This window comes from Cavia porcellus, unplaced genomic scaffold (assembly GCF_034190915.1).
Source record: "Cavia porcellus strain 051 isolate PalLab524CR breed Dunkin Hartley unplaced genomic scaffold, mCavPor4.1 scaffold_15, whole genome shotgun sequence".
Lineage (NCBI taxonomy): Eukaryota > Metazoa > Chordata > Mammalia > Rodentia > Caviidae > Cavia > Cavia porcellus.
In genome coordinates this window covers 5,970,178-5,984,753 of record NW_026947498.1, presented here as the reverse complement: position 1 = coordinate 5,984,753, position 14,576 = coordinate 5,970,178, and the positions used below count along the sequence as shown (strand labels likewise).

General features: G+C 46.1%; 1 protein-coding gene across 1 annotated transcript in view; it reads left to right on the top strand.

Annotated features, from left to right (window-relative positions):
* Positions 1–247: 247 nt before the first annotated feature.
* Positions 248–14,576, top strand: part of Kcnj6 (potassium inwardly rectifying channel subfamily J member 6) — a 240,036-nt gene continuing 225,707 nt past the window's right edge. Inside the window, exon 1 of the mRNA XM_003463932.5 lies at positions 248–832. The gene's annotated coding sequence lies outside the window, so the exon portion shown is untranslated. The remainder of the gene's footprint in view (positions 833–14,576) is intronic.

Below are 14,576 nucleotides of genomic sequence, written 5' to 3'. Positions count from 1 at the left end.
TTCAGTGTTTCACCAGGAAGAACTTATTCAGGGACACCGGGGGAAATGTAGGGGCTTGGGGGAGTTAAACCCCAAAAGTTGCCCCAGCACCCAGCACCCGAATCTCCAGTTTGGCGTTGCATTAGAGGATTCGTCGGGCGATGACAGGAGGAGGGGCCCGGCGGACGGCTGGGGTGCGCTCCGACCTCCCGCCCTGCCCCCCCCCCCCGGCTGCGCCGCCCTCGCTCTCCAGAGCGCGGCGCTGCGCGCGCTTTCATCCCGGAGTCGCCGCTTCGTGCGCCTCCGGCGCGGCTCAGCCAGTCGGCTGGAATTGAGTAGCATACATTGAATCTGCGGATTTCATGACGTCTCCCTGCGTGGTCCACCACTTTTTTCCAAACCAAGGATTTTTTTTTTTCCTTGCCACTCGCCTTTCCCCCTTCCCTGCCACCGCGTCTCCCCTCCCGTCCCTGCCCGAACGTGCGCCCCTCCGCGCCCCCTGTGGCCCGGGCGCCCAGACCTCCTCTCCGGGCTCGGCGAAGGGAGCCAGTCCCGAGCCGGCCGCACCTGGCTGGAGAGGCTGAGTGGGCTCAGGGCTGGCATTCGCGGGGACCTGCGAGCTGGGGCCGGAGCTGCATGGACCAAGAGGAGAATGGAGTCTCCTAACAGCCTCCCGGGGCCGCTGTGAAATGTGACCATCTGCTTCCAGCTTTTCTTTTCCTTCTCTCTTTTATTTTTATTTTTATTTTCCATCTCCTTCCTTCGCCATCCATCGGGCCGTGCATTATTAAATCTTGCTCCGTTCCAAGAGGAGAGACCATGATTGAGTGAGACCCCCCTAGTCCGAAGCCAGGTAAGAGGTGCGCGCGGAGTTGCTGAGGGCGAGGCGCTGGCATCCGTCTGGGCGAGTCATACGGTGCCCTCGGGTCCCAGGTCCCCTCCCCAGCCCCGCGATCCCTGCGGGCTCCTCCGCTCCCATGGGGAGCACGATGCCCACGTCCACCCAAAGGCGAGGGAGACGCCGGTTACATAACAGGAGGGAAATCTCTTTCGTTCGATTTTCATTAGCAACTGAAAACTCGCGCGGGGTGGGGGCGCGGGGTGGGAGGAGGGGTCTGCATGCCCTGGGCTCCGGGCGGCTCTCGGCCTCGGCTGGCGAAGACAAAACGCACTGCCGGACTGGCAGGGGCGGCTTGCTGTGTAGCCCTTTACAGTTGGGAAAAGCCCATTGTCTTCCGGAAAGCTGAGCCTCTTCTGTCTTCGCCTAAAGAGGCGAGGAGGGGAGAGAGGGAAGGGGAGGCGGGAAGACAGGAAAAGCAGGAAAAGTGAGAACTAAGAGGGTGAGAGAAGGGGAAAGTCCTCCTGACTGTTCTCCGCCGGAGATGTGATGCGGTTCCGCGGCTAGGAGCAGGGAAGGAAGCCCTCCCTGAAGTCAGTGGAATTATTCTGTAATTGGAAGGAAAAACACCTTTCTGATAAAATGGGATGTTTATGGCTTGGGTAGAGGGAGGATGGGGCGAATCTGCTGACTTAGATTCCTCCTGGGTATATTTTCATTTGCATCAAGACATTAAACTTGGATTAGTTTTTAACTGAAATAGCATTAGTGTTCCCCAAACCCAATAAAACCCCGGGTGGATCCACAGGTATATCTCGTGTGGTAGGTTCAATGTGGACTCATAGGGAGGAACATAGCTTAAGAGAAAACGATGGTGTGAGGTTTGTGGAAAAGCAAAATACCAGAATTTTCCAAAGAATCCCGCCTCCATCCCCAAAAATGGAAAAGAGGGGGAAACCTCCTGCGCTGGGGAGTTTATTCAGTTTATGTCTGAAGTGGCTCTGGACCGAGTGTCCTGGGGAGCGCACGGCCCATCATCCCCGCCAGCACGGTGCCCTCTGCCTGTCTTTCTTCTGCCGCGAGTCGGGGAAAGGGGCTATGCCCAGGAGCCGCTTAGAAAAAGCCGGCGACTCGCTCGCTGTATAACCAGAGCTGAGCTAACTAAGCTTCGCCCATTTTGCCTGGAGAGGAGAGAGCTGGAGTCTCCATGGCGACCCAGGTGGGAGGGGAAACAGCAGCTCCAGTTACAGCGACAAAAAAATAGTGGACAAAACTTTCCTGGCTCTAGGCAAAGCAGTAATTCAGCTGCCTGCCTTTTGGAGGGTCCCGGGGTACCAGCTGTCCCCACCTCTCCGTTGGCGACCCGCATGAAGGAGTCTAACCTGGCCGGGGTGCCCTGAGCCCTGGCTGAAGTTTCCCTGGGGCCGCCGAGGTAGCTCCGGGTTCAGCACCATGGCCAGCGCGAGGCGCCTGTCCGCCTCCGGGGGGTCTGCAATCCCAGCGCACAAAACTGAGGATTCCCGGGAGGCAAGAGTGTTGGCGGGGTGGGAGTCGAGGTGCTCCTCACTTTCTGGAACCCCAGGATCCCTTGTCCATGTTGAATCTGGGTATCAGATTATCCGCGGACTTATGTGCCGCTCCAGAGCTTGCCAATTAGTATTTCATGTATGGTGGCGCATTAGAGTAACTATCAAAACCATGGAAAAGCAGCACACACGCGCGCTCACACTCAGGATCAGCGCCCCCCCCCCCAACCCCGACCAGGGTGGTCCTCCTCTCTTTGATTTCCCATTAGACATAAATGTAGCAAGGTGCTGTGGCAGGCTGTTCAGTGAGGCACCAGGCACCCAAGTCCTGACTCAGGGGCCTCTGATCCAAGTGGTCAGAGAAGAATGACTGTCAGTCCAGACTTGGCAGCTTCTCAGCAGAGTTGGTGAGCTTGGGAGAGAGGGCAGGGTGTGTAAAGCAATCAGAGCCTGGGATCATCGGATCTTCACGCTAGCGCAGGAGCCAGGTAGCTGCATTTCCAAGAGACGCTGTGCGCGGAAGGGAAGGGGAAGACTTGGTTCATTGGGGAAGAACAGGTAGGTCCACTGAGCCCTCTTGCTTTCACCTTCGCAGAAGTTGGGCTGGATCCTCATCTTTTCTCCATCTTTGAAAGTAGGTTCCACTGATCTTGATGGAGAACCAAGGATGGTAGCAACCACTTTTAGAGTAGAAAACATTTCAGTGTGGTACCCAGGCGTTACAGAAGGCAGCTTAACTGCAGTCAAGGTTTGGCAACTGTTAGGAAACACTCATAAAGCTTGCACAGTGTCTCTGGCTGCTTCTTTCTTTCGAGAAGGTATTTGTGCATGAGATATGGGGTTGATTCTGGATTGTTATTGATAAGAATAAACAAAATATCCTAGTTTTCTTTGCCGTGTTTTTCAAGAGTGGGCAAGTGTTCTTGGTTTTTATTTCTAAAGATAGTATTGTAGAATACTGACAGTATGGCTAAAGCAGTGTGTTTATGCTCTTCAGTATCTTTTTAAATGATCAGTAGCTAGGGGAAGCATATCAGGTTATCTCAAACCTGGGGGAAAGGATGAGATAAAAGCCAAAGCAATACTATTGCTTGAACTTTGTTCTCTGATGAGTGCTGAGAAGTTCATACATGATTTAATCTGCCAAAGAGTTGTTATCTAAACTAGAAGAAGTGATGCATGCAGTACTGCTGGGACTTGAACAAGCAGTTGTACCTTGGCTTGGCTCCATCTGACATTATCAGCAGAAAGGAAGTCAAGAGAAAGCCACACAAGAATAGAAGCTGTTAGATAAGTAAAACAACGCATAGGTGAATTCTAAAGTTGAGTGTCTATCATGAAATTTAAAAGAGAGAGGGATGTAAATAAACTAAGTATAAGAAATTGTTCAGTCTCTCTGGTATGTTCCATGTTTGTTTAAGCAAATTAAGAAAATTGGTCAACCAATAATGTTCAGTTCTGGAGATTCCATGCTCCTGAATTCACTGCTAAGTTCCCAAACTATGACTTGCTTTCTTCCTGGGTGTCTAATTAGCAAATGAAGTGTTATCATATCTCTGTGCAATCAATAGCACACTGTAAAATAATCGATGTTATACATTTCAAATAGATATGTTAAGGAGATCAACTTAGTAAAAAGCACCTCTGTGTACTTGCTTCCTCTGTGCAATGTTTAAAAAATTATTTTGATACCTCACCTTGGTATTTCTGCAATAACAGTGTTTGTTGTGACTCAAGTCTTTATTTAATATATAGGACAATATAGACCAACTCCTTCACAATAGTAAAATATTTTAGCTCACTCCCATAATTCTCTTTATCCTCTGACAAAGCTTCTCTACTTTACATAATTTTTTAAAAATATGAAAAATGGCCACATAACTGGCAAAGGAAAAATTCTCTGGAGATTAAAAATAAATCAATATACCTTTAAGAAATCTTATGCCTATTCAGTGATTTTCACAGGCAGAAAATGTTTCTGCCATCAGGGGTTCGATATTGCTGTGAACCTTCAGGGAAACAAACTGGGCTCTCTTTACTGCAAGTAGGCAGGTGAAGTAGAGTGCTTTTTTTTTTTTTTTTTTTTTGCTAACACTTTATTAATCAAATTATAAGTAAATAATGTGCAGATTTGGAAAAAAATAAGTCAGAGACAATAAGGAAAAAGAAGGAAGTTTGGGGAGAAGGCAGTTCAGTTACTTTTTATCATCTCTGATAATGCTTTTCAGACTACATTTTAAAAACTCATCCTATTAAAACTTCAAGCTTGATAGAATTGGGATGCTTGAATTTAATGAATTTGGATTTATAGCTTATTGAAATGACATCAATTGTTTCTTTGTAATAATTGCCACTTAAGTACCAAAAAGAATTGATTCACTCCAGAGTTTTATGAGATTATTAAATTTGTTAAGAGCAATAAAAACAGAATTGGTAGTTAAACTGAAAAATTATCAAAACACTTTTGTTGAATTAGGGGCTTCTTTTTAGTTGCAATTAAAGTGTTTGGAGATAATAGAAAAAATAGCATGCAATCACTTGGGATAAGAATCTATTTTAAGTAATTATGAATGATTATTTCTAGAAATAATTAAGACCCAATCCAGAGAAGAGAGCATCATAATTGCAGCTAATACTCTAATGGTATTCTAAGTTTCCTCTGACTATCCTATAGAATATATATATACTTGACATCATGTTAGTAGCATTAATTAATAACAAAACTATTTGCTTCAAAGAAAGGACAGTGTCATCTTTTAAAAATAACATTGTCTCCGTGCTGTAGCTTTGATGTAGCAATATCTCTAATCAGTAATGTTTGTTCATTTGTTTATAACGAGTTGGATAGTTACTTAAACAAAACCTCAGGGACTGATTTGGAGCATCTGAATTTCCAGTGGCCAAAGTCTCAAATGGTCACTGAAATCTCTCTTTGGTCTAGAATGTAAAGACCATCAGGCTGTTTTCCTAGTTGCATTATGAGAGTTATCCTAAATTTTAAACAAATAGGTATTTAATTCATGTCTCGATAGATGTACCCAAGTCACATGAAGCTCCTTCGCCCCTTCTGTTTCATGTTTCATATGTCTCTGTGACTTGGCTTAGAACTAAGTGGTTCTAACTAAGTGGTTAGAACCAAGTGGGTTACTGGGTAGATTTGTGCTAATGTGTACAACTTGTCTATTTCCCAGCCCAAGATGTAACTTCCAGTTTGAAATCTTTGGGGTTTTTTTTGGTTTTTTTTTTTTTTTTTTTTTTTGGTCTTTTTCGTTTTTATTGGTACCAGGGATCGAACTCATGACTGCCTGCTTGCAAGGCAGGCACTTACACCACTGAGCTAAACCCCCAGCCCCCCAGTTTGAAATCTTAAAGAAAGGAACTGGCGAGTACATCTGACCTTGCTGACAATGGTGACATGAGACAATCTGAATGTATTGTGTGCAGTATGAAAAATAAATCCACATGTGAAGTTTAAGTCTTGCTGGTGGATAGTTTCCTTTTCAAACTCATAAGCGTCCACTTTTTCCTATCCAAGATGACAACTGATATTTTCATGATGCTTTAAATGCCCTTCCTATCATCCGTCCAGAATCCATGTGTCAGTGAAAACCGTGCGCAGCGGGTGGTGTTGCTCGGTGACTGAGAACACAGGGCTGGCGTCTCACCGTCTGCCTCTGTATCAATATATGAGCATGTGTCAGTTTTTGCTAGGCTCAGTTATGCTACCAACAACCATGACATCAAGAGGGCTCTTAAATGCTTATTTATTATTCCTTCCCACAACATATCTTTGCTGCCCAGCTGAAACGCTACTCCCTGTGTCTGCATCATGCAAGAATCCAGTCTGATCTGGAACATTCCCACTCAGATGTGACTCTGACTGAAACACACCCAGGCCATGCCACTGCCACTGGTCAGTGGGGCAGAGATGCCATTTCTGGCCACAGTGAGACACCCTTGGTTATACAGCGATAGGTGGAGTCACAGAACCTTCTTACAGAGCTGGAAGTGAGTGATGGGGACAATTATAATTCACTACACTAACTATGTGACCTTGATCAACCTTATACCTTGGTTTCCCCATCTGTGAAATAAGGATGATAGTACAAACATTACTCCACAGATGCTGTGAGGACCAATGTGACAATGTAAGGGTCTTTGCAGAGCCCAGCACTGTAGACAGTAGATGCTGCTGTTTTTGCTATAGGGAGGCATCAAGGCCAGTCCTGGGGAGGCCGTCTGTCCTGTGTTGCCACGGTCCCCAGTTCCTGGTGGTTTAGTCTTCTGTGTTTCCAATCATGTACAGTCAGTCTCAGCCTAAAAATCTTAACATTTGCCTCAACTTTTGGGAGAGTAAAAAAGACCACCACATATACGTGACTTTACTATATTGTTATGATTATTCTATTTCATTATTGCTGTTAATTTTTACTGTGCCTAATTTATAAATTAAATGTTATCACAGGGCCACATGTACAGGGATAATACATAGCGTATATTTTAGTTACACTGCCATTACCAGGACACACTCCCCAACACCCACACTTTAAAGGAGAGATTTCATTTGGCTCCTACTTTCAGCCCACGATCAGCTGGCTCCAAGGCAGAAATGACGTCGCAGAGGGGTCTGGAAGATAAAACCTGCTTACATCAGGGCAGCGAGGACATAGAGAAGCAAAGAGCCAGGGAGGGTCACACCCCCAGTGCCCCACCTCTTCTGATTTACCTCCTAACAACCTTTTAGCTCTGGAATTAATCAGTCATCGATGCATGATGAGTACACTGCCCCCATGATGCAGTCACCACCCAGCACCACCTCTGAACACACAAACCCTTTACAGAACATTCTAGATCTATACCATGGCATTACACTTAGGATTTTGTACTCTTGGTGATTTCAGACATCCACTGGGGGTCTTGAAACGTATTCCCCACTAATAAAGGGGCTTGTTGCTATGATAGCTGTTGCAACAGAAAATTCATAAATCTCAACAACTGAGAAAAATAGAAGATATTTTCTGATTCTCATAACTCGAATTGGCTGACGCTATACGGGCACCCAGGCTGATGCTTTGACCTCTGTGTGCCTGGCTTCTGCCATCTCCTGAATGGTAATATCCAGCTAGCAGGAGGAAAGAGCAGGACGAGTGATTATGTAGGAAATTTTAATGAACCAAGCTTGAAGTAATGGATGTCACTTCCGCCCATCTTCTGTGGCCACATCTAACTGCAAGAGTAGCTGGAAATTTAGCTCTGTGCCCAGGAGAAGAGAGACTGGTAATGTGTGCTCACTTTGGCTGTCGTCAAGGAAATATAGCTAATTCGGATCAAGAATAGGATGAGGCAAAGCAATCTATTGGCCCCAAAGATGAAAAGATTCCTGATAGAAAAAATATTTGTGGTGATCTTGGGTCATTGGTATATTTTTTAATAAATTAATTGGAATCATTTGGCTTTGGAGTGGCTATAGATAATGCTTAATAACAGAGATGCAAATCCATATATTGTTCGACTTCTGTTGCTGCTGTTAAAGCAGACAGCAAAGAGGCACCAACTCCATGATCCATAGTTAGGAGTAACTTTCCGCTCCTGACAATTACACCCACACTGTGTCTGAGACTACTGAGGAATTAGATGCTGTTGACTAGCAATTTGCATTTTGTTTTGGATCACAGAAATGTCTATCAGTTAGACACTTGTAAATTGAAGTTGAATCAATACAACAGTAGTCCATGTTCTTCTGAAAATAGACGATGTAACTTGTAAAGCAGTCTTGGAGAACCTCTGCCTTCTGCACGGAGAGCTGGTACTCTCGAGATCCCGACCTCTACCGATGCAACAGGTGGACCTCCTGCTACACTTACACCCTAGAAAAGAGAAATGCCAAGGGCAAGTGTTGAAAAGTCTATGAGAGGAAATGCTGGAAGAAGCAGGGTAGTGATCTGTACAATATTCCCTCTCTCCTAGCTCATATGCTAAAGCCATGGTGCAACCCCAGGCAGGGAATACATTAATCCTTCCAGGAGGCAGTGATACTGGGTTAAAGAACTCTCGAGCACTTCAATCAGCTTGCTACTCCAAAATAAATAATATTTTGCCATGGAACCTCTATTTAATGGAGAGTGTTTTTAAAGAGAGAGTTGATTTCTCTGCCACCTCTGATTTTAATCTAGAGATGTGACCCTGACTCAGTCCTGTGCTGAAGACAGAGTTGGGAAGGTAGGTCAGTCCAAACCAGGTACCCAAAGGAACACATAGAAGTAGAGTGCCATCCAAGGAGATCGTTGGCGGGCAGCAGCACTGTAAAACGCTTTAATTGTTCTCAGTCGTCTTGGTGTTTGTAGATGGAGACATTAGACTTGTCTTGCTGGGCAGAAAGTGTGGCACTGGGACCTAGTAGCGAAAGCTAGGAAGGTTCATATTTTGGCTCAGTATGAGAAACAGGTGTTTGTATTCAGAGATGCATAGAGATGCTATGTTCTGTCCTTCCCACCTGCATACCTCTGCGTGTTCCATTGTTAGGAGACATAAAGAAGCTCAGAAAGCTAAAATATAGGTTGAAACATAGGTATTTTAATATCTGTCAAAATTGGGGCTCACTTCTAATCTCCCCGTGTGGGTGGTGACATCCTCAGCAAGGCAGGGCTCAGCCCTCACCGGACCATTCTTTTACAACTTGAAGGACTGTCCTTCCTCTGTAAAATGAACAGATCACAGATGACCAGAATGACATCTCTGTCTCTTGTGCTATCAGAGCTGGAGGAGGACACAGTGATCAAATGACAAATCCACAGGGCTACAAGGCTTACCACTTGCAGGCCAGATTCATCCTGGTCATTGGCCATCTACACCACTCTGCCACTAATCAGAAGATAGAAATGAAGTCTCTCCTTGGGGACTTTGCGGAAGTCTTCTGTGCTTCTCAGAAGTGGGATACCTGACACGTAGGCTAGGATATGCCTTGGATTTATAGGCCTCTCTTATATGCAGAATATGTTAAATCTTAGTGTCTTTTCTGTTTGAATAAGAGAATACCTGAGAGTGAGTGATTTCTGATGAGCAGAAATTTATGTGGCTCGCAATTTTGGAGATTAGGAAGTCCACGAGCATGGTGCCAGCATCTTGAGTCAGCCAGCATCTTGCCTTACCCCATAGTGCAATGCAGAAGGGAAATAAAACACAGAGCAAGGACAAGGAGGGGCAAAACCTGCTGCTAGAGAGCCCGCTCTCATGATTACTAACCTGCTTTTGCAATCATAGCACTAACCCATGCATGAGGACAGAGGCTGTCATGACCAGAGCACCTTGTAGGGACCCTGCCTTTCAACACTGTTCTCTTGGGAATTAAGTTTGTAACAACAGATTTTGAGGGACATGCTCAAACCACAGCATGGTGCTATTAAGACATGACTCCTACTTTCATGGGGCTCCGGGTAGCAGTGGCAAGGTGTGGGGGACCACAAATTCACAGTGACTGGTTTTGAGTATAATCCTGTGATGACTCAAGAAAGCATAGATGATGCCATGCTTGGAAGAGTCCATGAGAAATCCCAGGTGGGTGGGACCAACAATCCCAGTCCTTCCTCTCATCCCACAGGGGAATACACAAAACCAGTCACTGGACCTGTGGGCCCCAGCAGCAGGGAAGGGCTGGATCCACTGCTGTTCAGCCGTCTCTTTAAGACCCACCAGTGAATTTCCTAAATGCGCACTCATCCTGCCAGGCCCCATCCAGGGAAGTGTGTGAAGAAAGGGGACCCAGAGAGGAGGGCAAATAAAGAAACTGCTATTATATGTGTTTTCATAGCACAGTTCCTCCATTGGAAAGAGTCACTTGACTCCTATTGTTACAGCACTTGAGGGACGGATGGAGGGTTCCATGTCAGCACTCCCCTGTGTCCGTTTGACTGGCCATGGGTGTGTCCTGGGGCAGAGCTGACAAAAGTCACTTGGGGCTGCTACTTTCTGGAGCGTGGCCCTGACTCAGCAGAAGCAGCATCATTCAAGACCTGGTTGCCAATGCAAATTTTTAAGCCCATCCTAATGCTAGGATTTAGAAGCGCTGGGGTGGCCATCTGCATCTGCTCTCCAGGGATTCTGTGCACAGCTTGAGCATTCCTAGCTTCGGCTCTGCTCACATCTGCTTTAAGGAGGAGTCTGAGACACGCCGCCACTTCCTGTAGCCTTCTTCCCACAGGCAAAGCCTCCAAGCTTGTGCTTACTGCGAGCTGTGCAAAGTCGCAGCTCAAGATGGGACCACAGCCATCTTCCACTGTGTGGGCAGATCTCACCAGGGCCCAGGGCCTTGGGGAAAAGGCTTTGAGTGCAGCAAATAAAATATGCATGCTCGCAAAGATTATGGGCACAAGCCAAGGCTCCTCTGTGAGTCTCACTGTAGAAATAACCAGCTTAGTCTGTGGGAATTGTACTTAATCCATCCAAAAGCCTTTTTGTTCTTTTTAAAATTAATAACACTATTTATTATTCTTTAAATAAAAGACGTATCCGCAAATAAGAATGGTGTACCCTTGAGAGAAGCCATATGAAGCAAATTGAATGGAGGGCTTATCGTGGCAAACCTTCCTGCAGTCAAGTGAGGAATAATTGCAGTTATATAATATTTGCATTCATTTAAAAGATCTCTTGACCAACTTCATATTTGCACAAATTGGCCTTTAATAGCTATGTCTTGTATCATCATTGTTTCTTGGATTAGTCAGTCAACAAATCTCTCATGAGTACTGCCTTAGTCACTTTCTCCTGGCTGGGATACAGCACCCAACACCCACTGCTTAAAGGAGAAGATGCTTATTTGCTTCAGTTTGGGCCCCTAGTTCACTTGCTCCAAGGCACAAATGGTGTGGTGGAAGGATCTGGAGGAAGAAGAAGCTCAGGTCATGGTGGCCGGGAAAGAGAGAGAGGAGCCAGGGCAGGAGATACACCCTTCCGGGTCACACCTCAGAGACACAGATCCTCTGCCTAGGCCCACATTCTGCTACAGATTGGCCAGTGGATTAAGGTGCTGATGAGTATAGCATCCCCCATGATCTGCTCAATGCCCAAAATCCCAACATCTGAACATAGGAGGATGTGGGGACATTGTAGACTGAAACTATACAAAGCACCTGGTATGTACAGAAGGCAGAGAGGAAAAAGAGAATTCAGTTAAAACCTGCCAACTAGGTGCAAAGAAACCCCAATATCACTGAGGTAACAGTTTTGCACAATCGTTAAACTTTTTACCGGCCCTTTTTCCATGACCCTTGACTAGCATAAGGTCGATTGTCTTTTTATTGCAAAAGAAAGATTAGATGGCCACTAGAACTGAGGACGCTCTGTAGGCATCCAGGGGCATGTGACAACCCTCGGTGACTGCAGGAGCCTGTGCCACACACAAGAACCAGCCTGGTGAGTTCATCCCTTTCTTCACGAACAAAATCTGCACAGAATCTTTTCTTCTTTAACCTCCCAAGTGAGCTGTGGGATAGTGCCAGGGTAAGGCGTCCTGGGCAGCACATGGTCTGAAAATGGAGCCACAGCCCTGGGCACCCACCCTGCTACCTTTGATTCTGTCTCAGACATGTGTGACCTGCCCTTACATTCAACCACAAAACAGATCTGATCTCTCTGACTTTTATAAGGTCCTTTACAGGACCCCAAGACTGCATGATCAAAAGCTCAATTATATAAGAAACACAGGAGGAATCTTACGGAGTTGGGAAAGCAAGGAGAAACTGCAGAGACCCTGGAAGCGCTCAGCTCCGGAGAGAGAAGCTCTCAGGATGGGACCAGGGAGAGCCCTCCCATAAAGAGAGAAAGAAAACAAGCTGGGGAGCCTCGCCGGCATCAGAGGTGCTGATACCTGGAGCGGCCATACAAGGAACTTGTAACTTGTTTGTGTGTCACCACAGAAGCATGGAGACAATAAACTAGGCTGCTTATTATGTTATATGCCCAAGTCACTGAACCAGAGAGGTCAGTGGAAGTATATTTGAAAATGTCACCAAAATGCTAAGTCATGTCCCCAGGCTTTCCTCCTCACTGGTGGGCGTGGCCTGGGACAGCCACTTCTGGGCTGATTCTGAACACTTATTGATAAAGGCAAGGAGGTGTCGTCCACCCCTTCCACAGTTCTCAGAAAGTATCCTGCAAGAGCACTTTCTGGATCTACCCTAGGGAAACGCTCTAAGGGTGTCTGGATGTATCTACAATGCCTAATGCGCTCTGATTCCACCTGAACCCACTGGACACCGTTGAAACCACTCAGCACAGTTTTCTTTGGAAGATGAAAACAGACTATATTTTCCTTGTAGTAAAATTGTAGTCTTTTCTGTGAGTTCAGCAAGGATACAGTGCCCACAGATGGAGGTCTCCGGGGAGCTGTGACATAAGAAAGAGCCTTTTCTTCTCTGAGTCACTTGCGCTGATGAAAACCACTATTCCGAATGCCACTGGGGTTCAAGATTTGAATAATGCAGGAAGATGAATATATTTGCGTTTCAGATGGCGGACAGCATGAGTGACATTCGCTTCTCTGAGCTGTGTAAAAATTGGAGCGGAGTCCAGGGTGCCGGTTTCTGACATTTCCTCACTGATATTGTCCTTCCTGATTGCTTTGAAAAGCTTCAGAGCGCAAGTCTTCATGCCATTAGCCATAATCGTGCAGCTTTTCAAGAAGCCTGGGACAGGGGAGGAACTTTGAGCCCCACAGCTCTTTGGAAGGAGCTCTGACAGAAACTGAGCTCTCTTCCATGAGTTATTTAACTTCTGTATCAGGTTTTCCAGCTACAAAACAGAGATTCAGGGAGAGATAAACACTCATGAGCTATTTGTCTTGCCCTCAGCTTCTAAGAGGGTATGATATATTCTAATCAACAAGCCAGCGGTTTGATCGATTTTTTAAATGCAAGGATGTATGTCACTGTAGGAAGCAGATATGCTGCTTCCAGTGACATTGGTGATATTTTAAAGCTGAAACTGATAAATTTCAGACTAGAAACTCAGCTACATCACAGTCACCTATATCATCAAAGATGGCCCTGGGTCCCACAAGGCCTGATCCTTCCCCATATAGGGAAGTAAGCCGTGCTTTAGAGAGATTTTTAACAACTGAATTTGAAATCCTCATTTGAGCATCTGTCCAAGGTTGGCTGAATAAATAACCCAGTTAATTTAATTAAACCAGAACTCTCCCTTCCTGAAAACCTGTCAATCCCAGTTTTACAGTGAGGCTGTTACTGTTCAGATGTGTCCAAAGCCCCATGCATTCACAGCTGGGCTTTCAAAAAGTGAATAGCAGACTTGCTATTGGGAGGCAGGGTCTGGTGGGAGGAGGTAGATCACTGGGGGCGTGGCCCAGAAGGCTTCATGTTCCTCCCCTGCGACTCTCCTCACGCTGCTTCTTGTCCTCCATGACCTGAGCAGTTCCCCACCAGGCCCTTCTGCCATGCTGCCCTGCCTTGGAGCTGAGCATGGACTGAAACCTCCACAAACTGTGAACTAAAGTAAACTTCTCATCCTTTAAGTTATGGGTGTCCAGTGTAGTGTCTCAGTGATAGGAAAGCTAAGACAAAGCTCAGAGTCCACAAGGTGACAACTGGTGGGTAGATGCCTGTGTGGGATGGGAGGAGCATCCCACAGCTATATCTACGTGGCCACATAGTTACAGGCAACGTTTAATGAGGGGAACTTTTCGAGGGCATCCTAGGGAAACTCCTACCCACAGGAAATGTAGAGCGAGCACTTTGGGTGTGGCCTGACTGGTGGAACCTATCCTGCTCTTTCTCTGAGTGACATTTGTCTTGCAAGAAGCGTCCCAGTTCTGACTTTCCCATTGTCTTAACATTGCCACAAAGCAAGGGACGTATATTGCTGATTCAGAAATGCAAACCACTGTGCTCCCGCAGCCTGACAAATGACACCAGTGCATTTGACCAGAGCACCTCTCACCTCTGTGTTGCATACGTAAGCTACAGTGAAGGAAATAAAAAAGGAAAGGCAAAGCAGAAGAAAGGGAGAAAAAGAAGGGCGAGAAAGCAGAAAAGAAATACTATGTAGAGTAAAGGTGTGGGCTTCTTTATGACTTGTAAGTAAAATTGGATTATTATAGACACTCTTCTGTTGCCTGCTTTTCCCACCTGATACATGAACCACACATTTCTTTCCCAGGCAGTATCTGCAGGTGGGTGGATTGTGGGTTTCCCCGTGGGCCCGGCCCCCCACACTGCAGCCAC